At 47.1% G+C, this 23,783-nt stretch overlaps 1 protein-coding gene across 3 annotated transcripts in view; it reads left to right on the forward strand.

Moving 5' to 3' along the window:
* TTLL7 (tubulin tyrosine ligase like 7) overlaps positions 1-23,783 on the forward strand; it is an 80,984-nt gene that overhangs the window by 634 nt on the left and 56,567 nt on the right. Inside the window, exon 1 of one of the 3 annotated variants that reach the window (XM_082228082.1) lies at positions 4,653-4,875. The exons of the other annotated variants lie outside the window; for them this stretch is intronic. The gene's annotated coding sequence lies outside the window, so the exon portion shown is untranslated. Of the gene's footprint in view, positions 1-4,652; positions 4,876-23,783 lie in introns of those variants that run through there. 3 annotated transcript variants of the gene reach the window in all.

Consider the following 23,783-nt stretch of genomic DNA (forward strand, 5'->3'; position numbering starts at 1 on the left):
TGATTGCTTCTTTTAAGAAAAAGGAAACAAAGAAAACGTTGTGTATCCAAGTGGGTGTGTATTCCTTGAGGTTTCTTCCGCAAAGCAGAAACAAACGCCACCATATCCTTTTATAAGACTCTAGCTTGCCTCACTTTTTGCATATCACTTGCTCTGAGGATGCCATTCCGCATCACTGATAACCAGGCATGAATCTTAACTAGTTTTTAGAACAGTTCTAGCAAGTGCTTTATAAATATTAAACAGCAGTCGATGTAGAAGTATCATTCAATAATAAACATGACCAAATCTCATCTAAACTGTTTGGAGGTTTTGTTACAATCAGTTGGTATATAAATGTTGTTAAATGGATGAATAAATAAATACAATACATTTATTTATGTAAAGATTTTTTTATCTCACTCTGCAGCCAAAATGGGCTGCTGTGGCAGTGTGCAGATAGTCCCTGCTGTCAGGCATACAATCTAAGGAGGCAAGACACAAACTCAGGAGTATAGGGGACCACCAAAATCTCCCCATCAGAAGATCTCAGTGTTCAAGGTGCTGCAATAAGGAATTAAAGTCTGTAAAGTACTTTGGGCCCATGTTGTTCAGGCTTTTTGTGAGTTAATACAAATTCTTCAGAATGCAAGACAAGTTGGAACCCTGCAGTGAACTGTTCTGCCATATTGCGTTAAAATTTGCAGCATAAACAGAGTCCTAAAATAAATGAGAATCCTCTACTCTCTGTTTCCATAATCTATTCTGTTATTTTGCTGCTATATATTATTTATATCCTGCTCCTTTTACAAGTATTCAGAGCATCTTACAAGGAAGAATAAATAGAAACATTACTATGTAAATTCCTGAACATAACCAATAACTTTTTAAACCAAGCACTAACAAATTCTTGTAATAAGATTATCATAGCCAAATTTCAATTTTACATCAATATTTAGAGTGACGTATAAAAAAATTCCTCCCAGTAGCACCTTAGAGACCAACTAAGTTTGTTATTGGTATGAGCTTTCATGTGCATGCACACTTCTTCAGATATCTGGAGAAGTGTGCATGCACATGAAAGCTCATACCAGTAACAAACTTAGTTGGTCTCTAAGGTGCTACTGGAAGGAATTTTTTAAGTTTGTTTCGGCTAGGGCAGACCAACATGGTTACCTACCTGTAACTAAAATGATGTATGTCTGTTTTGCAATTCGCACATCATTCACAAATGTCCCATTTAAACTGCCTAAAACCTTCACCAAGTGTTGCATCAGTACAGCAGTCATATTTATATTATGGCATACTTGGTGCTTGTTTGGTGCTCTCTAGGTGACTTACAACATATCTATTTTAAATACGAAAAACTACATAAAGTCAAAACAATACAGTATACAAAACAACTCTCCCTAACTTGAGGGCTACTGTGCCCACATGCCTTGCGTGCTTCTCATAAGCATCTGACTGGCAACTGTGAAAAAAGGGCTATGGGCTAGTTTAAGTACTCTCTCAACAGTTGCCTGCTCAGCGTTTTCCTTCTGATTCAGATGGGTTTGGTGTTAAACTTTCTCGTATGTGGTTTTACACTTGCACCATCCACTGTTCAAAATATAGATTAAATAGAAGAGCAGACTAAATATTATTCATGCTGGTGGCACCTGCTTGCCTAAACTATCCATTCCGTATCATTTTAAGCATAGCAGGATGACTGGCAAAGTTATATAATAGCTATTTGTGTGATTAGAAGGTTCTAACAGAAGGCCGGCCATAGCACTCAGGTTGCGCTTGGCATACTTTGATCATTGATGGGATCAGGAGCAGGGTTCATTTGGAACCATGGTGGGGTGCATTGTGATGCCACAGGGAGCGTGGTGATAACCATAGGATGAAATACAAGGGATGTCCACTGCCTAGTGCTAAGACGAGTGCTTTACTCTTGTTCCTTGCATGTAAAGGAGGTGGAAACTGGTGGAGAAAACTCTGTCATCATATATTGCTAGGCATCCATGCAGCGGAAGGGGAATAAATAAGAGTTTGTACAAGTTGAGTCATGCTCACATTGCTTGTGTCACCTATACAAGGTACTGTTATGAGTCTGTGGGTGCCAGACACTTATAATCCCTGGACCCAGTAAGTGTTTGAATTGAATCAAGGCTTTGGGTGCTAAACTGGGTGCTGGACCTCTTTAATCCCTGGATCCAGCAAGCATTAAAATCTAAATAAACCAGGCTAGCTTCCTGTGTTACGGTAACTGCCTGGGGTGGTAGGTCGTTAAAAAACGAAAGGAATGGTGGTGGGACATTAAGAGAGCAAAAGAAAGGGGGCTTTGTGCAGGATAGTAAATGAGTGGGGCCCCTACTCCAGCTCTTAGATAGTTAGACAGACAAAACCCAGAGTTTAGAGTTGAAAAGTGTGTGTATGATGTGATCTAGAAAAAAACAGCAGGTTGGAAAGGCAGAGAGAGAGAGAGAGAGAGAGAGAGAGAGAGAGAGAGCGCCAGCCATGGCTGATTTCTGCTTGAATCTAAAACTGTGGCTATGGGAGAAACACAACCTTTTTGGGATGTTGATGCTGTGAACCCCTCCATTGTAGGCTCATGTTTTACATATAAGTGTAAATAAACAATATATCATAAAGACACCACAGTCTTTGCTGTGCCTCGTTTTCAAAAGGAAACATGGAACCCCTGGAATCTTGCATTACTCGGAGATTGATGGTTGAGAAACACTGGTCTAGGGCTTTGTGAATTAATACAAGTACCTTGAACCTGGTGTGGTAGCAAATCGACAACCAGTGCAGCGCACCACTTACAGATAAAAAAACCCCAGAACATTAAGTGGTTTTAATAAATAAATAGGGGCGTGCCATTTTAGTCTGGGTGGTGTAACCCATGATTTCTCAAATGCAAATTAGAATCTTCTGTCTGTCAGGCCTTGGAAAAGAGACGAGCAAGGGATAACATTTTGCCCTCCTTATAATGGCCTGTTAACAATGCAATTCTATATGTGCCCACTCAGAATCCAGCCCCATTGAGTTCAATGGGATGTTCCTAAGTATGTAGAGCAGGGGTAGCCAGCTTCGTGGAAGCTTATTGAACTACAACTCCCATCAGCCCCCAGCCAGCACAGCTAACAGACAAGGTCAATGGGAATTGTAGTCCAAAACATCTGGAAGGAGCTAGGAAGGCTAAAGGAAAGCCGGGGTGAGTATGGCGCTTGATTGGGTGCAGCTCTCCAGTGAGGAGGGAGAGAAGGGAATTGGAGAAGTAATATTAGCAAGAGGAAAAGCAGCCAATTTGTGCGTGTGAGGCTGCATGATTATAATCGGGAACAGGGCGGTGTTGCGATCCTTATTACATGCACTTACTTTATAAACTGGCAGGCTTTACTTCCAAATCAGGGTTTCCCAAGCTTGGATCTCCAGCTGTTTTTGGACGATAGTTACCCTCATCCCTGACCACTGGTCCTGCTAACTAGGTTATGATGGGAGTTGTAGTCCAAAAACAGCTGGAGACTCAAGCTTGGGAAACCCTGTTCCAAGTAAAGCTATCTCGCACAGGCATAGGCAAACTCCGGCCCTCCAGGTGTTTTGGACTACAATTCCCATCATCCCTAGCTAACAGGACTAGTGGTCAGGGATAATGGGAATTGTAGTCCCAAACATCTGGAGGGCTGGAGTTTGCCTATGCCATCTGCTCACTGGAGCCCTGATGATGCGGTGCATGAAGGAAAGAGCAACCTTTCCCCGATGCACCTCGTTGCTGTTGCTTGCAGGGAAACTGAGTCAGCCCTGCTGCTGCAGCAGCCAAAGAAGATGGGCAGCCGATGCACCGGCTGGAGAGACCAGAATCGCTGCTTCTCCGGTTGCTACATCCCATCTGTTTGCAATTCGGAGGCAGCCGAGGCGGGCCTTTACATTTTCACGGCAGGAGAGGGGTAGGTGGGTGGGATCTTCTCTCCTGCCGCCTTGGTACCACATATACATATATACTGTATGTACAGTTGTTGTTTAGTCGTTTAGTTGTGTCTGACTCTTCGTGACCCCATGGACCAGAGCACGCCAGGCACTCCTGTCTTCCACTGCCTCCCGCAGTTTGGTCAAACTCATGCTGGTAGCTTCGAGAACACCATCCAACCATCTTGTTCTCTGTCATCCCCTTCTCCTTGTGCCCTCCATCTTTCCCAACTTCAGGGTCTTTTCCAGGGAGTCTTCTCTTCTCACGAGGTGGCCAAAGTATTGGAGCCTCAGCTTCAGGATCTGTCCTTCCAGTGAGCACTCAGGGCTGATTTCCTTAAGAATGGATAGGTTTGATCTTCTTGCAGTCCATGGGACTCTCAAGACTCTCCTCCAGCACAATGATTCAAAAGCATCAATTCTTCGGCGATCAGCCTTCTTTATGGTCCAGCTCTCACTTCTATACACCACTACTGGGGAAACCATAGCTTTAACTATACGGACCTTTGTTGGCAAGGTGATGTCTCTGCTTTTTAAGATGCTGTCTAGGTATCTGATTTCTCCAGCAATCCGCCTCCCGTCCCCTTTTAGTGCACAGAAGTCCTGCAGTTCCCTGGTCGGGCAGCGGGTGTCGCATGGCTCTCTCTCTCCCTCTGCTCCATCTCCCCCGCGCTTGAGGAATGGTTCGCTCCGGCCTCCCCGCTCTGCAGCAACATCCCTCCTCGCGAGCGTGTCCAGCCCTGGCAGGCTCCGGAGCAGATGCTGCCGCCGCTGCTGCCGGGGGAGCGAGCTGGGACGGACGCGAGGCGCACCCGCCAGTCTCCTTGGCCGTTGGCACCGGGCAGCCCCGAGCGAGGAGGAGTCTGCCGGATCTCGGCGCTGCCTGGGACTACAACGGCCCGGGGGGTGCGGTAGGTTGAAGGGACCCGCCACCCATTGCAGGTAAATGACAGCGAGCCGTTGCATCATTTAGGGATCATAGCTTTCCCAGTCCCTCGCCGCCAGCCAGCCAGCCAGCCAGCCAACCTGGGCATATTCTAAGCACAATAGCTATATAGCTCCAACGCCCCTTCTCTCCCTATCTGTGCCCTGCAAAAAAGAAGAGCTGGGGGGGGGGAGTTGCATGGGTGAAACTGATGCTGCAACAAATAGGGGCGGGTGTCAGGGAAGGGGAGAGACCGGGTTGAAACTGCTGATGATTCAGCACCCTTTTCTGCAAAGAGGAGCTGAAGAAGGGAGCCCCGTGGAAAAGGACCCCACGAGAGCCCTTCTCCCCAGTTGCAGGAAAAGCCCCATTGGAAGGTGATGCCTATAAGCCATCTGGAAGATCTGCAGTGGTCGTTCACCTTGCTTTGTCATGTGCACCCAGAGCTCAGCTGCGCTTTGCTCTTTCTGATTATTGCCATTATTATTATTTTCTTGTTCTCCTTTCCCCTGCTTTTGGGGGAGAGAGAGGGGTGCTGCTCTGATTTGCACTGGCTTAGCTGTGCCCAAGGGCTTTGTGGCACCATTGCTGACAAAGATGTTTTGCTGCGAAAAAGAAAGAAAGACAAAGAGAGAAAGGCATAAAAATTCTGGAGAGGTTTTCTTTTCCCGTGTCAGGGAAATAGGAGGTTGCAGGGAGGAGAGCCTCAATCAAGAATGTGTTGGGCCTAAATGATGAAATGCATTTGGATAAATGTCATCTGAATCTTTCTGAACGTGTTAAGTCAGATCTTCTTATTTTTTATTTTAAACCACGATGACCGGAAGTTTTCAGCTTTGGTACAATATGCTTGCATCTACGATGGTGTCTTCATTTTGATAAGACGGAGGCACCTGTGTGATAGAAACTAGAAATGAACTGCTTGGCTTATGCCTGCAGAAATGGAATAGGATAGAAAGAAGGGACAATTTATTGGCTGTGGACTCCCCACCCCCCTCGGTCTTCCAGCTAGATAGAAAATGAATGTTTATGGCTTTTTGCTTTCTTTTCTGAAGTATAAGTATGCAAAAAAATTCCCCAGGATAATGTGGCTGTGCTAACTCAGGTTGTTGACAATAATAAACGAGAAGCACCATATGGAAAAAGCTGCCCGTCATTCAGAAGAAAATATTTGTGATATGGGTGATGATAGCACTGACTGTGGTTGTGGGGATTACAATTAGGTATGCAAATGTTAAGTGTAATATTAGGTTAAGAGAAATATCAAGCTGTTGTACAGGAAAGAAAAAAATGGTTAAAGTGACCTCCATAGTGCTGAAGCCAAATAATCCTTTAGAGGACAAATGGGTTTGTTACGACTTCCATGTTCTGAGCAAGGATGCTGTCACCCTGATTACACAGCAGAATGTGATGGGATTATTTTAGGAGGTGGAAACTTTAGGGCAATGATGTGCTATTTTAAAAGAGCTGAGAAATACAGTTATTTTGAGAAGATTCTATGGGGCTTTCAGATAAGGGAGAAAAGTGCTAATGGGCTCAATTTCAAGGGGAAGAAATGCATTTTCTTCATTTCAGAGAAATTGTTGTTGCTGTAGTGCCAGGGCCCAATCTTGTAGGCAAAAAAGGAGCTTACATTGCAGTCCTAAGTCAGTTCTATTGAATTCAGTGGGGAGTGCAGCCCCAACCCTCCCCGCCCCCTGCTGCAGCCCTGCATACACTTACTACCTAGGAGAAAGCACCACTGGGACATAGTTCTGGTTGGACACGTATCCGATTGCACAGCCAGTCTTGGAAAATGCAGAATTCGAGTGCAGAACTGAGAAAGTGAATGTAAATAATGGGAGAGGGACAGAGGACACCCTGTTATCAATTTGTACAACTACGACGCAATCCATGATTATTCTCACTTTCTCCATCCTATGCTAATATGCAAAAGTACTTTTTGGTTGTCTTCATCCTTACAACAGCCATGTAAGGTGGATCACTTTTAGGTCTGTTGAATAGTTGAAGATATAAAGGAGAGAGATGGTATCTTTGTAAAACCCCTGGTGTTGTAGACTGGGTAGAATTTAAAGCATTCTCTCATTGGGCTGCACGGCTCCCCATCAGCTTTTGCCTAGAACCATTTCCAGTGGCAGAACCCTTCACTTTAAACAGAACTTTGGCAGAACACTTGCCCGAGTAAGTTTCTTTTAACAGGATTAAAAATAAAATAAAAGCAGGGGAGGGGGTTGGTTATTGGGAGAGCCAGCCAGAGTGGCAACTTTTAAAAGCAGCGACCTTAGTGGTCAGGGGAGCATTGTTTACCCGACTTCCCAGCATTGTACAGCAGTGAGCAGCAGATCGGCTCCACTTCTGCACCCCACCAAGCTCCCCACTGCTTGCCTCTCTTCTCTTGGAAACGGGCCACGCTGCTCTCTCTGGCTGCCCTGCTGGCCACTACTGAAATTTAAACCCTGGAAAGTGCAATGAGGGGAAAGGAGAGGAAGGGATTCCTTCCTAGGACAATTGCTTGAGTAGTTGTATTTAATCCCCACAGCTGCAGCTCAGTAGAAATCATACAAAAATCTGCCTTTGCAGTTTTTTCTTAGCAGAGCTCCTTGAATTGCTTTGCAGAACCCCAGGGTTTTCTGTAGAATACAGTTTGAGAAGCTTATGCTTGGTACCACATCATATGTGATTATAGAGGTTAGCGTCTCCGGATGCAAGATCTTCTAGATACTGATTTCTGTAGTTTTGTTACGTCGCTCTGGCCAGGTCCTGGTGTTTCTGTTGCACAAGCCTCCTTCTTGTCCTACTGTGCTATTCCTTGTGCTGATCTCTTATTTTTGATGCTTCAGGTGTAAGGCTGTCTACCTGCCAAAGAACAGCGCCTTTGTGCAAGAGAAAAGTGTCCTGTCTCCCCTGGTCTCAGCAGCCTATTGCAGCTGCCCCTAACCTAATGTGTCCTCCATATGTTGTTGGATTCCAACTCCAGCCTGAGTCAAGGATGTTGGGAGTTGTAGTCCATCAGCATCTGATTGGGGAACACTGGCTTGTTGTAACTAAGCCAAAGCCTGCATCATCAAAACAACTGCATAGCCTCCCCTGTTTACTCCTGTCTCTCTTTCCCTTCTTTTCAATTGTAAGTGGTGTTAGAAACTCAGATATATAAGCTAGGCGCCAAAAGGCTCCTTAAACAAAGGTTACAGTAGCCAAAATGGAATGTCTAGTTGCCATTTGGGGGCAAGACGGCTCTAAAGTCTTTTTTTCAATGATGGACTGACTGTGACTGATTCTCAGTTAAACATCTGGCAAGTTCAGATGACAACCTCTGGCTAGGTTAAGAGCTTTGTGAACTTAAAGAAGAAAAGTCACTTTATCCAGGGACAGTTCTACCTCTTTTTCTTAATGGTGACACAGACCAGTCATAATGTAAGAATATTCTTCACAACTGTGAGCAGGGCAGTAGGTTGGGGGAAGTGAAGATGAGTGGCAGCAATTAGCTATAACGTTGTTTATTGCTCTTGCTCAGGCCGCACAGAAAAGGCACTTTGGTTCCTGAAATTCATTCTGATGGTGCAGATGAAACATAAAAGGTAGAATTCTACAGGATGTGGTATTAGCGTGCAAAAAGAGTCAGGAGCCAATGATCCCCAGGTGTGCACCTCCAGATGATGGAGATGTCAGGCCCCACAGTTGCAAGTGGCTGATAGCCAAGTGCAAAATGCGCCTGGCTAATTTCAAACACTGGTTGTACGCCTCTTCTGGGCAAAGACCTAAGAAACCTGTTGTTTGGGTGGCATCATGTGCATTGATGACTTTATAGCTGTCAGGGAACTGCCATCAGCTCAGAAGCGAGAGGTGGAAGGGCAGTTGGGTTACAGGGAGCCTCCAAAGATCGTGAGAAGCAGCACTTCCTCCGTGGAGGAGGGAAGCCCCGCCTCTAGTGGGGAAGAGATGCAGGGCTCGGAGGATGCAAGAGAGAGCCAGGACACTGTGCATGAGCAAAGCAAGAGGGAGGCAGGTCTCCCTTTACCCACGCCCTCTCTGCGCAGTAGGTTTACGTGCAGAGAGGGGAGGCGTCGGATGGGGGTCAAGAGACTACTCTGCTGGGGAAAGTTTAAGGACCGCCCACTCTCAGATCCTGCTAGTGACTGAGCAAGACATGGAATTGAGACGTTCTGTACTGTAAATGTTTTTGCACCGATAATAAAGCCTTTGAAAAGACCAGTGGGGATCTTGCCTGTTCGCTCTCGAGCAACAATGCCAGTAGGCATAACAATAGCGATACTAAATGATATCAGCAATCCCAGTTGTGAAACGGTTCAAGCCACTTGGGGAAGAGGAAGGAAAGGCACTTGTACCAAATTGATAGAAGAAGAAGAAGAAGAAGAAGAAGAAGAAGAAGAAGAAGAAGAAGAAGACACCTCCAAGGTGAACTAGACATTTGTAGATTCAGGAGATCCAGTGTTTTCTGAGTGAACCCTCTTCATCAAGGTCTTAGAATCATAGAATCATAGAGTTGGAAGAGACCACAAGGGCCATCGAGTCCAACCCCCTGCCAAGCAGGAAACACCATCAGAGCACTCCTGACATATGGTTGTCAAGCCTCTGCTTAAAGACCTCCAAAGTAGGAGACTCCGCCACACTCCTTGGCAGCAAATTCCACTGTCGAACAGCTCTTACTGTCAGGAAGTTCTTCCTAATGTTTAGGTGGAATCTTCTTTCTTGTAGTTTGGATCCATTGCTCCGTGTCCGCTTCTCTGGAGCAGCAGAAAGCAACCTTTCTCCCTCCCCTAGGTGACATCCTTTTATATATTTGAACATGGCTATCATATCACCCCTTAACCTCCTCTTCTCTTCTGTGCTCTTGGTTGCACAGTAATTTCGAAACAGAAGGTTTCCACTACTGTTGCTTTCAAGCCACTTGGCCTGAGCTACCCTTGCCTTGCACCAGCCTTCCCCAACTGCGTGCCCTCCAGATGTTGCACTACAGCTCTCCTCACACCTGACCACTGGCCATGCTAGCTGGGGCTAATGGGAGTTGAATTCCAGCAGCATCGGGAGGGCACCAGCCAGTTTGAGAGGAAGGCAGCAGTACAGATGGCATTTGGTGGAGAAAGCTCCATATGCACAGCAGTGTAGGAGGCAAACTTATACAGTGGTACCTCGGGTTAAGAACTTAATTCGTTCCGGAGGTCCGTTCTTAACCTGAAACTGTTCTTAACCTGAAGCACCACTTTAGCTAATGGGCCTCCTGCTGCCGCTGCACTGCCGCCGCCACCCGATTTCTGTTCTCATCCCGAAGCAAAGTTCTTAACCCGAGGTACTATTTCTGGGTTAGCGGAGTCTGTAACCTGAAGCGTCTGTAACCTGAAGCGGATGTAACCCGAGGTACCACTGTACAGGGTCAGTAGTTTCCTGGATAGGAGTGCTAGACTGAAAAAAGGGAGCGTGCTTTCCTGTTTTGTCAATTGCCAATTGATTTCTGAATGAATGTCCAAATACATTTCTTTTATCTGCAGAAAGGCCTGCTGCTGTCTAGATCCATGTATTATATACTTGGCAGTCTCTGGCCATGCTTAAAATGATCTCGACAAATTCAGCAGTGTAACTTCAAAAACAAAACAAACAAAGAAAACCAAGCACCACTGCTCTGGCATACTGTCAGGGGATGATTAGCTGCTTGTGCTTAAAATAGTGCCCCTTCAGAGTTTGTGCGACCCCACAAACCTCTGTGTGTGACAGAGCTCCTCAGACATGTCTGCTCTAGTCACTTGTAGAGTCCGACAGTGGCTGTCTGCGGAAGCGCTTCCAGCAAAGAAGTTCCTTAACGGAAACGCGTCTCCTGGACTCACGACGTGACAGCTTCCGGCGAAGCATAGGTCTCCCTGCAGTTGCTTCTGACACCTCCCCGCTATTTTCGCTCGAAGTGTCTCTCACCCCTTTCTCTCCCCTTCTGCTTCCTGCCTGGGCTGCTGCGTCTCTCTCAGCATTACTGAGATCCTCCTCCAGAGACCCCGCGCTCCCCCTGCTGGTCCCTGCCTTGGCTGTTGACTCTCTCCCAGTCTCTGGGAGCCCTACCACTTCCCTTTCCTCCGATGTCAGTTCCCTGACATCCACCTCCCCTCCAGGGCCCCCCTCTCCCCCGCCCCTACTCTCTCCTCTGGGCGGTGAGGAGCTGAAACCCCTAAAAGAATCCTCTTCATCTTCCGACGTCTCGAACATTTCCCTCCATCGGTCTTCGTTCCGACTCGCTGAATCCTCCTCCACCTCGGAATCAGCGAACCCCTCCAACTCTTCTTCTTCGTCGGTGGTGGCGAAGTATTCCCTCCGGAACCTCGCCACTGGCTGGGGTTTCCGAGGGAATCTCTGATGAAAAGTTTCAATCAAAACCTCGTCATCTACATCCTCTGCCCTGACCCAGGTGTTTTCCGACTCCGGCTCCCCTTCCCACATTACCAAATACTCTACTTGCTCTCCCCTCCACCTGGAATCGAGAATCTCCGCTACATGGTAGCTGTGTTCTTTTTCCTCCATAGCTGGTCCCCTATTGACCCTCCCCTCTCTGTCCCCTATATACGGTGACAGCAATGATCTGTGGAACACTGGGTGCAACTTCATGTGGTTAGGTAACCGGAGTCTGAAAGCCACTGGGTTGACCTGTTGCGTGACTTCAAATGGGCCCAGCCTTTTGGGTCTTAACTTCTTACAACCTCCTTTAAATGGTAACCCTTGGGTGGACAACCACACCTGGTCCCCCACCCTAATGCTTTCTCCTTCCCTTCTGGTTTTGTCTGCCTGCCTCTTATATTCCTCCTTCGCCCTGTTTAAATTAAGTTGGAGCTGGCGATGGATCGCTTCCATTTCTTCAACGAACTGTTCTGCGGCTGGAACGCTCCAGTTCTCCCCCTCCCCCCCTGGGAAGGCTCGGGGATGACACCCGTGATTGGCCAAAAAAGGGCTCATTCCCGTGGACACGTTCTCCGCATTGTTATAGGCAAATTCTGCCAACGCCAGCTTCTCCACCCAATCATTCTCTCTGTCATTCACATAACACCTCAAATATTGCTGGAGGACACCATTAGCTCTTTCCGCCTGCCCGTTGGTTTCTGGATGGCGGGCAGTGGAAAAATTCACCTCTACATGCAATAAGCTCATGAGCTTCCTCCAGAACCTGGAAGTAAATTGTTTCCCTCGGTCCGAAACCACCCTCAAGGGGGCACCATGCAATCTAAACACATTTTCCACAAACAATTTAGCGGTTTCTTCTGCTGTGACCGCATGTGAGCAGGCTATAAAGTGGGCCATCTTGGTTAACAGGTCTACCACAACCATAATGGCTGTCTTCCCTTTGGACCTGGGCAGATCAGTCATAAAATCTATTGCCACTGCCTCCCATGGTCTTTCCGGCGTGGGTAGTGGTTCTAATAAACCTGCCGGAGCCCGCCTCTCCCCCTTGGCTCGTTGACATCGGTCACACCCTCTCACATACTCCCGCACATCTTCCCTGACCTTGGGCCACCAGAATTCCCTGGTAACCAGCCACATGGTTTTGTGTTGCCCAAAATGCCCTGCTGTGGGGCTATCGTGCAGTTGCTTGAGTACCTTTTCCCTCAATTCTCCTTCAGGTACGTATAACGCTCCCTTGTAGTACAACGCCCCGTTTCTCTCCTCAAAACCCCCGGGTTTGTCTCCCTCCCTCCTGAGACCCCTGAGTTTGTCCTGGGCATATTCATCCTGCACCGTTCCCTCTATCAGTTCCCTTAGCCCCACCAATGCCGCCCCACACACCCAGCGATCCTCGGGAATGACATGGGTCTCTTCGGGTGCACCCTCTCCCTCCAAATATTCAGGTTTGCGTGAGAGAGCGTCCGCCCTAACGTTCTCCTGGCCTGGTACGTAACAAATCTCAAAGTTAAATTTGGAGAACTCCTGGGCCCATCTCAACTGCCGTTGGTTGAGCACTCGCGCAGTTCTCCAATACTCTAGATTCTTATGGTCCGTGCGTACTTGCACCTTCTGTTGTGCACCAATTAGTAGGTGCCTCCATCTCCGGAAGGCCTCATAAATCGCAAGAAGTTCCCGGTCGTACACCGTGTAGTTTCTCTCAGATTTGTTCAGCTTTCGCGAAAAGAAGGCACACGGTCGCCACTCGGACCCCTCCTTCCCCGGCTGCAGAAGAAGCACCGCCCCTATGGCTCTGTCAGAAGCGTCTGTTTCGACCCTCAGCTTTTTTTGTAAATCCACATGTAGAAGTTGTTCGTCAGAGGCGAAGGCCTTTTTCAGTTCCTCAAACGCTCGCTCCGCCTCCCCCGTCCAAACAAACTTCTTTTGCTGCTGAGACAGTCCGTGATGGGCGCCGTCAGGTGAGCGAAGTTTCGGATGAACTTACGATAAAAGTTTCCAAACCCTAGGAACCTCTGCACATCCTTCTTAGTCTTGGGGGTTTTCCATTCCAGCACCGCTTGAACCTTGCCGGGGTCCATGGCCAACCCCTTGTCTGACAAGCGGTACCCCAGGAATTCCACCTCCTTGGTATGAAACTGACACTTCTCCAGTTTCACCCACAGTCTGTTGGCTTGCAGCCTGCTCAACACTTCTCTGACGTCTCTCACATGTTGCTCCTCATTCTCCGAATACACCAACACGTCATCTAAGAAGGCCACGCAATTCTTGTAGAGCAAAGGCCCCAGTACATGGTTCATAAAGGCTTGAAAACACGCGGAGCCTGCTTGTAATCCAAAAGGCATAACGAGATATTCAAATGCCCCCAAAGGGGTGAACATGGTGGTCTTCCATTCATCCCCTTTCCTTATACGTATCAGGTTGTACGCCCCCCTTAGGTCCAGCTTTGTAAAAATCTTTCCTTTTCGCACCCTGGTCAAAATATCATCAATCCTGGGCATAGGAAAAGCCACCGGCTCTGTCACTGCATTTAGGGCCCGAAAGTCACATACCAGTCTCGGCTTGTCCGTGTTCTTTTTATCCACAAAAAACACTGGGCTACCCCCCGCTGCCTTGGACTCTCTGATGAAGCCTCTCTTCAGGTTCTTGTCAATGAACGCTCGCAACTCCTGCATCTCCCTGTCTGACATGGCATACAACCTGCCTACAGGAAGCTGTGCTCCAGGGAGTAAATTGATCTGGCAATCAAAGGGCCTATGCGGGGGTAGTTGGTCAGCTTCCTTCTCGCTGAACACGTCGCTGAGATCAGCATACTGTGATGGCACCTTCCCCTTCTCCATCACTTCCGTCCCTGCTAGGGTGGCTTGGGCCCCTGCTGACCCCTTTTCCCCCCTGCAGTGTTCTAAGCAATGTGCGGAACCGAAGGAAACCACTCTTTGATGCCAGCCCACCAGCGGATCATGTAGGGCTAGCCAGCTCATTCCCAAAATAATGGGAGCGCCTCCCAAGGTGGCCACATTAAACGCTATCAGTTCTGTGTGCCTTGCCACCCTTATTATCATTGGGATGGTCTGCAAGCTGACGCCTCCTCCCAACAGTTCTCTGCCATCGATCGTGGTCACCTGCAGGGGGTTGCTTAAGGGGATAGTCTGTATCTGGTGTTCAGCCGCAAACTCCTTGCTCATAAAATTGCAGGAGCTGCCTGAGTCCAACAGCGCCTTTATTTTTAGGGGGTGTCCATTTTGCAACTCTAGCGACACTTCAATCACTAGAGCAGGTCGAGGAGCTTCTGGCACTGGCACTTGGGAAAGGGGCACTTTCACTGCTCTTTGGCCTGGCTGCAGTGCCCTGCTGGCAACCAGGCGTTGGCTTTTACCTGCTCCGTTTCTCCCTGCTCTTCCCCCTCAACAGTTCCCACCATCCCTTGCCATTCCTTCCTCTGGGGGCAGACTCTGGCAAAGTGGCCTGGCTGTTGGCAGAGATAGCATTTCCGGGGTCCCTTTCCCTCCTTCTTCGCCCCCTCACTGGGCTTTGAAACTGCGCGCGCGCGGGCTGTTCCGATTTCCATCGGCTCTGCCGGCGGGAAAGCTGGCTCAGGAATGTCTGGAATGCGTAACTCCTTCCAACGTTCCCCTCTCCCTTCCCGCCTCTCCAAGGCTCTTGCCTCCTGGCGCGCTCCAATGGTCAGCGCAGATTTGGTCAGCTGATCCATAGACACCGCCCTGGGGCTCCTGGCCAGCTCGTCTTTCACAGCTGAAGAAAGACCTTCTTCAAATAGCATCTGAATGGGTGCTGCCGATAAATCCCACCCCAATCTGTGAATCAGCATGGTAAATTCAGTCCAGTACTCACGGACAGATCTGCTTCCCTGCTTGCAAGCCATTAGCTGTCTGCGCACTACCCCCTCCTCAATATCGCTGGAGAACATGATATCCATTGCACGAAAGAATTTCATAGTGTCCTTCAGGATATCGTTGTGCGTTGCCATCAGGGGTCGAACCCAATCTCGCGCTCCCTTCTCAAGATGCCCAATTACGAAAGCAACTCGGGATTCCTCATCAGGGAACTCATCAAACTGCACATTCAGGGCATATTGCATTTCAGTCCTAAAGGCATGGTAATCCTTGGGGTCCCCCCCAAACTTCTGCACTAATCCTGGTACCTTTCTGGGGAACTGAGTGGTTCTCCCCTTCTTGTCTGCATCTTGAGCCCTCCTCTCCTCGAGCCTCGCCGTCTGCAGCGCAAGTTGGACCTCCAATGCTCGGTATCTGTCTTCCAAGCTTGGACCAGCTCCACCCCCTGCGGCTCCGGCTCCTGCTGGGTCGCTCATGATGCCTTCTCCTGCACAGGCAGCATACAGAGACTGTCGGACTGCTGTCAGGGGATGATTAGCTGCTTGTGCTTAAAATAGTGCCCCTTCAGAGTTTGTGCGACCCCACAAACCTCTGTGTGTGACAGAGCTCCTCAGACATGTCTGCTCTAGTCACTTGTAGAGTCCGACAGTGGCTGTCTGCGGAAGCGCTTCCAGCAAAGAAGTTCCTTAACGGAAACGCGTCTCCTGGACTCACGACGTGACAGCTTCCGGCGAAGCATAGGTCTCCCTGCAGTTGCTTCTGACACCTCCCCGCTATTTTCGCTCGAAGTGTCTCTCACCCCTTTCTCTCCCCTTCTGCTTCCTGCCTGGGCTGCTGCGTCTCTCTCAGCATTACTGAGATCCTCCTCCAGAGACCCCGCGCTCCCCCTGCTGGTCCCTGCCTTGGCTGTTGACTCTCTCCCAGTCTCTGGGAGCCCTACCACTTCCCTTTCCTCCGATGTCAGTTCCCTGACACATACAATGCATACTTCTTAAAGTTTTGAAATATATGGTATTTCATATGGTTGATGTTTGATTTCTGGATATCCAGGTCATGGTGACCACCTCTACTTTAACGCTTAAGCATTGCCATTGGAACTGAGAATGTTGGCAAGAAAGTGAATTGGCATCGACAGTTGATCCATTTGTTTCTTTGACACCCATACCTTTAACTTCGTCAAGAGGCATCTCTTTGTTTCCCCCACTGTACACCCCTGACATCTTTCTGAAGTTCAGCAGCATAAGCAAAACAGCAACCATATTTCTGCAGTTTGCCCAAGGCTAGGGAAACTGGCGTCAGGATAGTCAGCATATGTCCTGCCATTTCTCTTTAATCTACTTTTAGCTGTGCAGTTTCTGCCTTTTGCTGTGTCTTTCAATGCGGATTGTCATCAGAATGGGCTGGTGGTACATTAACATGTTGCCCCCCCCCCCGAAAAGCCACCTCCTGAATCCAGCAGTACATAATGGGAAAGAAGAGTTCCTTTTGCTTTCTGCAGATATGTTGATGTACGCTTCATAAGAAGTTGGCTACTTGAGCAGCATATTTTTATCACCAGAGTATTGATTTCCATGCAGCGTTTGTACTTGGGTGTGAATACTTGCAGAATGCGAGTTTGAGGTATCAAATGTAACTCACACCTGCCTTCTTGTAACACAGGTGCATGAGATAAAGGTTGATTGCATCCTTTTTAAGGCGGAACAGGCGTAGTAATGCACACATACATTTACACTTTCTGCACCATTTCAGCATGCACAACGGAGTGCAAAAATGCTTTGTATGAACTGACCGTAGGATTCTGGCCAAAAAATAAATCTGGTGGGCCAGTGTAGACCTTATTAGTGCTGAGTTTTCGTCACTTCCAGATCCCCCAGCAGCTCTGTTTGCTGCTTGCAGCATCATCTGGAACAATGGGCATATGAAATGCTGTTCAATTTATAATTCTCCTTTAGTGTTCCTTCTGTTGCTGTGTCTGCATTTCCCAGTACATTTCTCGTTTCTCTACTGTTGGCTATAGTTTGTTTTAACCATGGTTTGTTTTGTTTTCCAGTTGCGCCAGTTTCAAAGGCCTTTGCAGGCTGGTGAGCATCTTGGTGTTGGGTGGTCAAACAAATCATGGGATGAAGAAAGGCTTTAGGCTCAGACATAATAGCTAATGTATAGATATGGAACAACAAACATTGTGGCTTGTTGGCAGAAAACAAACCATGGTTATTTTGCTGGACTGCATACACACATTCAAACAAACCATTAGTGGGCTAAACAAGCCATGGCTTATCATTTTGTGTGAACCAGGCCATAGGCATTCAGTCGTGTCAAACAAGGGAGAACTGTACAGGTGACCATTGGGTTATGCATCTCCATCGCCATCTGCAAGAAGCTTTTCTAGGGGAAAGATTTTGGTGGGCTGAGTGCAGCTTATGTGTCCACCCTACCCAATAACCACGGTCTTAGTGATGAACTAAGCACAATTTTTTAGTTTTGAACGCATGGAGAACGAATCTGTCTTCATTTCAGACTTTTGATCTGCAGTCATTACGATTAGACTGTTTTGAGGACAGAGATTTTCGCAGTTTGCTAAAATACCCAGAGCTGTGAAAAATAATACAGTTGACAACTTTAATACGAAGTTTTCAGCCGGCCTCACAACTTAGTTGTCTCTGGCTTTTCCTTGCGTATGTATCAGAAGGGGAAATGATTTAAAAAACAACAACAATGTATTTTGAATCATTGTGACCCTTTCTGGGACATTATGGTGAAGGGAAGGTAATAAACCAAATAGATTTAAAACAATGCCCCACCCCAAATGAAAAACAACCCTTTCTATAAGCATTGGCCTGAGACATTCTTCAGTGCTTCAGCTGCTTACAGCCCAACCTATATGCATGCTTGTTTGAAAACAAATCCGACTGAGTTCAGCGAGAGTTCAGTGGTGCGTAGGATTGCAGCCTTAGGCTTCGATGACATGTTATGTTTTAATGGGTACACACTATAGATCTACTTTGCATATGTTCTAAAAACTAGTGTTTGAAGTGGAAGCATACATTTATTTCACCTGCAGATATATGCTGCCAAGAGCTGTGATTGTCAGTCTTTTTTCCTCACAGATGCTCTAAATGTAATTTTCAAGCTTATTTCTCCATGCAGGGAAGTCTCACCCCCCCCAAAAAAAAAATTGGCTGTCATTTCCTGCTTCTTACATTGCTGCCAGTGCTGAGCTTGCTTGGGAGGTGGTACTAAGACAAGGGCAGGATTTTGACCCAGTGGAAACTGCCTCCCCGCGAGAGAGTTCTTAATTGTTTTGTTTTTTTGGGTTGTGTTCTGGGACAATTTGGAATACACACTTTGGAAAATGAACCAGTCCGGAAGGAAGATATATGTAACACAAATTTAGCCGTGTGTCAACAAAGTTATTTTTACATTTGCTGTGTGCGTGGGGGATACTAGCTATATTTTTCTATTGTCATATTAGTCCGTGTTTACTTCCAAATTTGTCCTTGAACTGACATTTGCTTCTATTTTTAGCTGCTAAGAAGCATAGCTACATGCTTTATTGTGAAGGTTTTCATTTTGATTTTGTTTTGGAAAGCACCTATGGCCTAGTTTGCTGGTACATGCGCTTATTTTGATCGCAGGGATGGAATAGGTTTCCCTTTCTCCATGGCCTGCAGCTTTTAAATGAGTATGAACCATCAGAGTACAGAAGGGACTTAAAATATGCAAATAGAGCTTATAAAATGGTCTTCAATGGTTATTAGTGACTCAGAGACCCAACTTTTAACCCCACCTGGAAGTATGAGATCCACTTCTAATTTTCCACCTGATGTGTGGCTGATACCAGAAGTATCCACGCAATGATATTGCCTACCTTGGATGCATTTTGTGAATGTTCCCAAAGGCAGGGGGAAGATGGCAAGTTTCGGTATTAATAGTGGCTTCCCACACACGGGAAAACTTGTCAGTTTTCAGACGCCCACAAGATGCATTAGGAACCTGTCAGCACTCGTCTGAGTTTCCAACAGTAGCATCATTTCTGTGTGTTCAGAAATCACTTTCTCTCTCTTCTATCTTTCCCCCGCTTTCTCTTTCCACATTTCTGGAGCAATGTTGAAACATGAAAATAGAGAGGGAGGAGGAGGAGGAGGGAGGTAGCAGGGTTGCAGGTGTTGCTGGTGGTTGCAGCACACAATTAGAGCAGACCCTCCAAGTTTCCCTATTTTGCAGGGACGGTCCTGGATTTACATAAGCCGGAATGTCCCGCTCTTCCTTAAAGGTAAAGGGACCCCTGATCATTAGGTCCAGTCATGGCCGACTCTGGGATTGCGGCACTCATCTCGCTTTATTGGCCGAGGGAGCCAGCGTACAGCTTCCGGGTCATGTGGCCAGCATGACTAAGCCGCTTCTGGCGAACCAGAGCATCACACAGAAACGCTGTTTACCTTCCCGCCGGAGCCGTACCTATTTATCTACTTGCACTTTGATGTGCTTTCGAACTGCTAGGTTGGCAGGAGCAGGGACTGAGCAACGGGAGCTCACCCCGTTGCGGGGATTCGAACCGCCAACCTTCTGATTGGCAAGTCCTAGTCTCTGTGGTTTAACCCACAGCGCCACCCGCGTCCCAACTCACTCTTCCTTAGGATTTCCCTATTTTCATCAGAGAAATGTTGGAGGGTATGTTAGAGAAGTGTGCTCTAGTAGCTCATACAATGGCACATGGTGCCCCCCTCTTCATCTACCCCGAGGAAGAGTTCTGTGCAACACAAAAGCTGATGTGCTTAATTGTGAGCCTTCTATTAAAAAGGTTTCCTTTTACTGACCCTGCGAACACGGTGCACTACTTCCTTCCAAAGTTGAAAGCAGAATATGACAAAAGCGCAAAACTGGTAGAGGGGTGTGTGTGTGTGTTAAAGTGACCTAGTTTAAAAGAGAGGGAGGGAGGGGGAGGGAGGGAGAGAAAGAGAGAAGTTATTGCTGATGCTCTTTCTCCTTGATGTATCTGCGGTGCTCTCTTAAGTGGTTGTACCAGTGAGAAGAAGAAATTCTGTTCTTAGAAAAATCGATCCGCTAGACTCTGAAGTAAATGCTGGGGCAGCAGTACAGCCAACCCCAGTGAGCACATTTTGAAGATAAAGCACATAAGATGTGCTCACCTTCAGATCTTTCATCCTTTGCCAGTAGAGAGCAAGGCTGTTTGAATAACTCTGTTTTTGACAGCTAAATCCTTCTCAGAGACCTTCTTTATGAATACAGGGATTTTTAAACATGTGACCAAGATTCCTAGGCAGCAGTGATGTGTGACTTCTTCTTCTTCTTCTTCTTCTTCTTCTTCTTCTTCTTCTTCTTCTTCAAAATGCATTTCACTCCCATGGCCTCATTTTGACTATGCCTACATGGTGTGCGATTTACAGATTATAATTTCCAAGGATCCCACGTTGGGCTGCCATTATGGCTTTCATTCTGTACAGCGGCCAGCGCTAATCACCATAACTAAGGCTTGATGGAGGGGAGAAGAGGACGTTTCATCTAAAATGTCGATCCAGCCTCCTTGGTTCATGAAAAAGGAGACTTTGGGCACCCATTTATTGTCTTACCAGCACTGCATCTGTTTTACGCTGCAGCAAGGCTGCCTTGTGCAGAGTTCAGGCTGAATACTAACGGGGGGGCAGAGCTCTGATGTTGCTTCGGCGGCAGTCAAACTTGGACTGAGCAGTTGTATCCCAATCGCAAGCTGTGCCTTCCCCGAAAGGTGCCTTTTCAGTTAAAGGGGACCAGTCCACAACAGCAGTCTTTTTACTTTGTTGGAGCTGGGGAGAATCTGGTCTTCCTGGGGCTTCTGGGCTGGAATCGTCTGAGTTGGAGCATGGTTGAACCCTCATCCTAAATGATTCAATAGTTCCTTTTGACCGTGCAGAGTGTTTCATGAATACTGTGTCAGTAGTCCTTGTGACAACCATGTGTTGTTGTTGCCACATTGCCATGCAGGTGCCTGTGGCTGATTAGGAGAGGCTTGCCTAAAGGGACCTACGTACCTTCTGTGTAAACATGGTCCAGCTGCGAGTTGAGGCAGGCATTTATGCACTTCCCAGATTGCAAAGCTGCGCCAGCCGTAGCAAAGCATATGCAAGTTTTGATTTGGAGAACTGTAGAGTTGGAAGGGACCACAAAGGTCATCTAGTTCAACCCTCCACAGTGCAGGAATATTTTGCCCAACGTGGGGCTCGAACTCACGAGCCCGAGATTAGGCGCCTCGTGCCGTACCAACTGAGCCACTCTCACCTTCAGAGAATACATTAGCAATATGGTAAATTCATATTTCTCCTGCCAACCTAGCAGTTCGAAAGCACGTCAAAGTGCAAGTAGATAAATAGGTACCACTCCGGCGGGAAGGTAAACGGCATTTCCGTGCACTGCTCTGGTTTGCCAGAAGCGGCTTAGTCATGCTGGCCACATGACCCGGAAGCTGTACACTGGGTGGGGGGGGGGTTGGATGAGAAAGGCACAAAAGTTCCTGAAAGGTTTAGAGAGTATATAAGTGCCATTTTCTGGGTGGTTCCCCCCTCCATCCTGCTTTTTTTCTTTCCTGCAAGTGATAAACAGCAGAGCTCTTTGTGGCAGAGCAAGTCAGGCTACAATACAATTGCTAAATGCTAATCACCCCTCTAAACTTTGGGGAACTCTTGCAGGTGCTCACGCTTTGAAATGGCTTCTCTGAATTTGCCTCCTAATCAGCAGTGGGAAAATTGTGTTGGTGGAAGAGGCATGTTTGGCTCAGCTCTAAATCTTCTGTTGTACAGTGGTACCTCTGGTTAAGTACTTAATTCGTTCTGGAGGTCCATTCTTAACCTGAAACTGTTCTTAACCTGAAGCACCACTTTAGCTAATGGGGGCCTCCCACTGCCGCTGTGCTGCGGAAGCACGATTTTTGTTCTCATCCTGAAGCAAGTTCTTAACCCGAGGTACTATTTCTGGGTTAGCGGAGTCTGTAACCTAAAGCGTATGTAACCTGAAGCGCATGTAATCCAAGGTACCACTGTACTGCAGTTTCCCATCTATTTAAAAGAAAAGTTGTCTGGCAGAGCAGACTTCTCTGAAATGGAAGACGTTTGCGGCTATTGCAAGATACTTCTCTCTCTTCCAAGCATCGGAGAATTCCTCGTGCATAAAAATACACAGTCACTAGATCACATTTGTTCTTAAATGCTGGTTTTAGCACAAAGCTTTCCTGCTAACTTCGCAAGTGGCTTTTCCTGCCTGGGGCTGAGCTCTGGCGCCTGCATTTCAAGGCATGACGAAGACTGGGCCCCCTGAGGTCAGGGTTTGCAGTGACTTGGAATTACAGCTCCAGTGGACCTTGCAATGTCGTCATGCTTGTCGCTTGGAGGCAGCAGAAAGTTAGCTTGTAAATTGAGCTGGGTTTTTCATGGCTTTGCTTCGGGGTAATTGAGGTCGAGAAACACGTGTTTCTCAATACACAGACCCTCCACTTCCATTAATGCAGGGAAGGGAGTTAATTCCTTGCTTGACCCTCCCATTTGTTTTGCAGTTAAGATGCCATATTATATTTGGAGTCTGGTTTGACAATGTGGGCTTCCAGGTGTGGCCTGTCTGTTTTCAGGTGATTCCAGGTTCAGTGTCTATTATCTCTAGGGAGGGCTAAGAAAGGCCACTGTGATCCAGCACGGAACAGGAACCTCCTTAGCTTCATAAATTGAAGCTGACTCCTGAAAAGACAGAGGTGTTATGCATTCTGAGTTCTCAAATCTGTGAAGTGATGAGATGCCCTGCTCTGGGTGGGGTTGCAATCCTCTGAAAGGAGCAGGTCCATAGCTTGGGGACTGGATCCAACCTTATCCCCGGAGGCTCAGGTAGCCTTGGTGACTAGGAGTTCCTTTTTCCAGCTCTGGACAGCTACAGCCCTTTTGGACATAGATGATTTGGCTATGGTACTCTATGCTCTGGTTGCTTCCAAATTGGACTATTGTAGTGTGCTCTAAATGGGCCTATCATTGAAGACAACTCAGGAGCTTCAACTGATCCATTTTTTTTTACATTGGTGTGACCCACCCTGGTACCTTCTGGTGAAGGGTGGGTGGTAATAATAATAATAATAATAATAATAATAATAATAATAATAATATGATGTGTATGTTCCTGTGTCTCTAAAGTTTACCTCTGATTCTGGACTTGTAAAAGAGTATTGGGAAATGATCCATAATGACTTGCAAAAATGTTTAAAAGCCTGCATTCGCGCCATAGGATGCACACACATTTCCCCTTCATTTTTGGAGGGGAAAAAGTGCGTCCTATGGGGCGAAAAATACGGTACATTTAAAGGAGACTGGAAAATGTTTGTTGAATATTTGGGAAATAATTGTGTACAACTGAAAACACTGTAAACAAGTTTTGATAGATGCAATAATGGAATAATGAGTGGTATAGTTTTTGTAAAATATGCAGGGATTTACGATATGTAAAATGAACCATGGAAAGAGAAGAAGGGAAGATTGATATCTTAAAGATGCTGGTCTTCAAAGTCCTAGTCCAGCCCTACAACTACTACACTTTAGGAAAACAATATAAGGGGAAATTATAACCCCACCCCTTCTAGTCCTGCTGTCCCAATCCAATTCACGTGGCTGCATGGGGGGGGGGGGGGCTGGGCGCTGGGTGGAATTAAAGGA

The sequence above is a fragment of the Podarcis vaucheri genome, assembly GCF_965113315.1.
Source record: "Podarcis vaucheri genome assembly, chromosome: 6".
NCBI lineage: Eukaryota > Metazoa > Chordata > Lepidosauria > Squamata > Lacertidae > Podarcis > Podarcis vaucheri.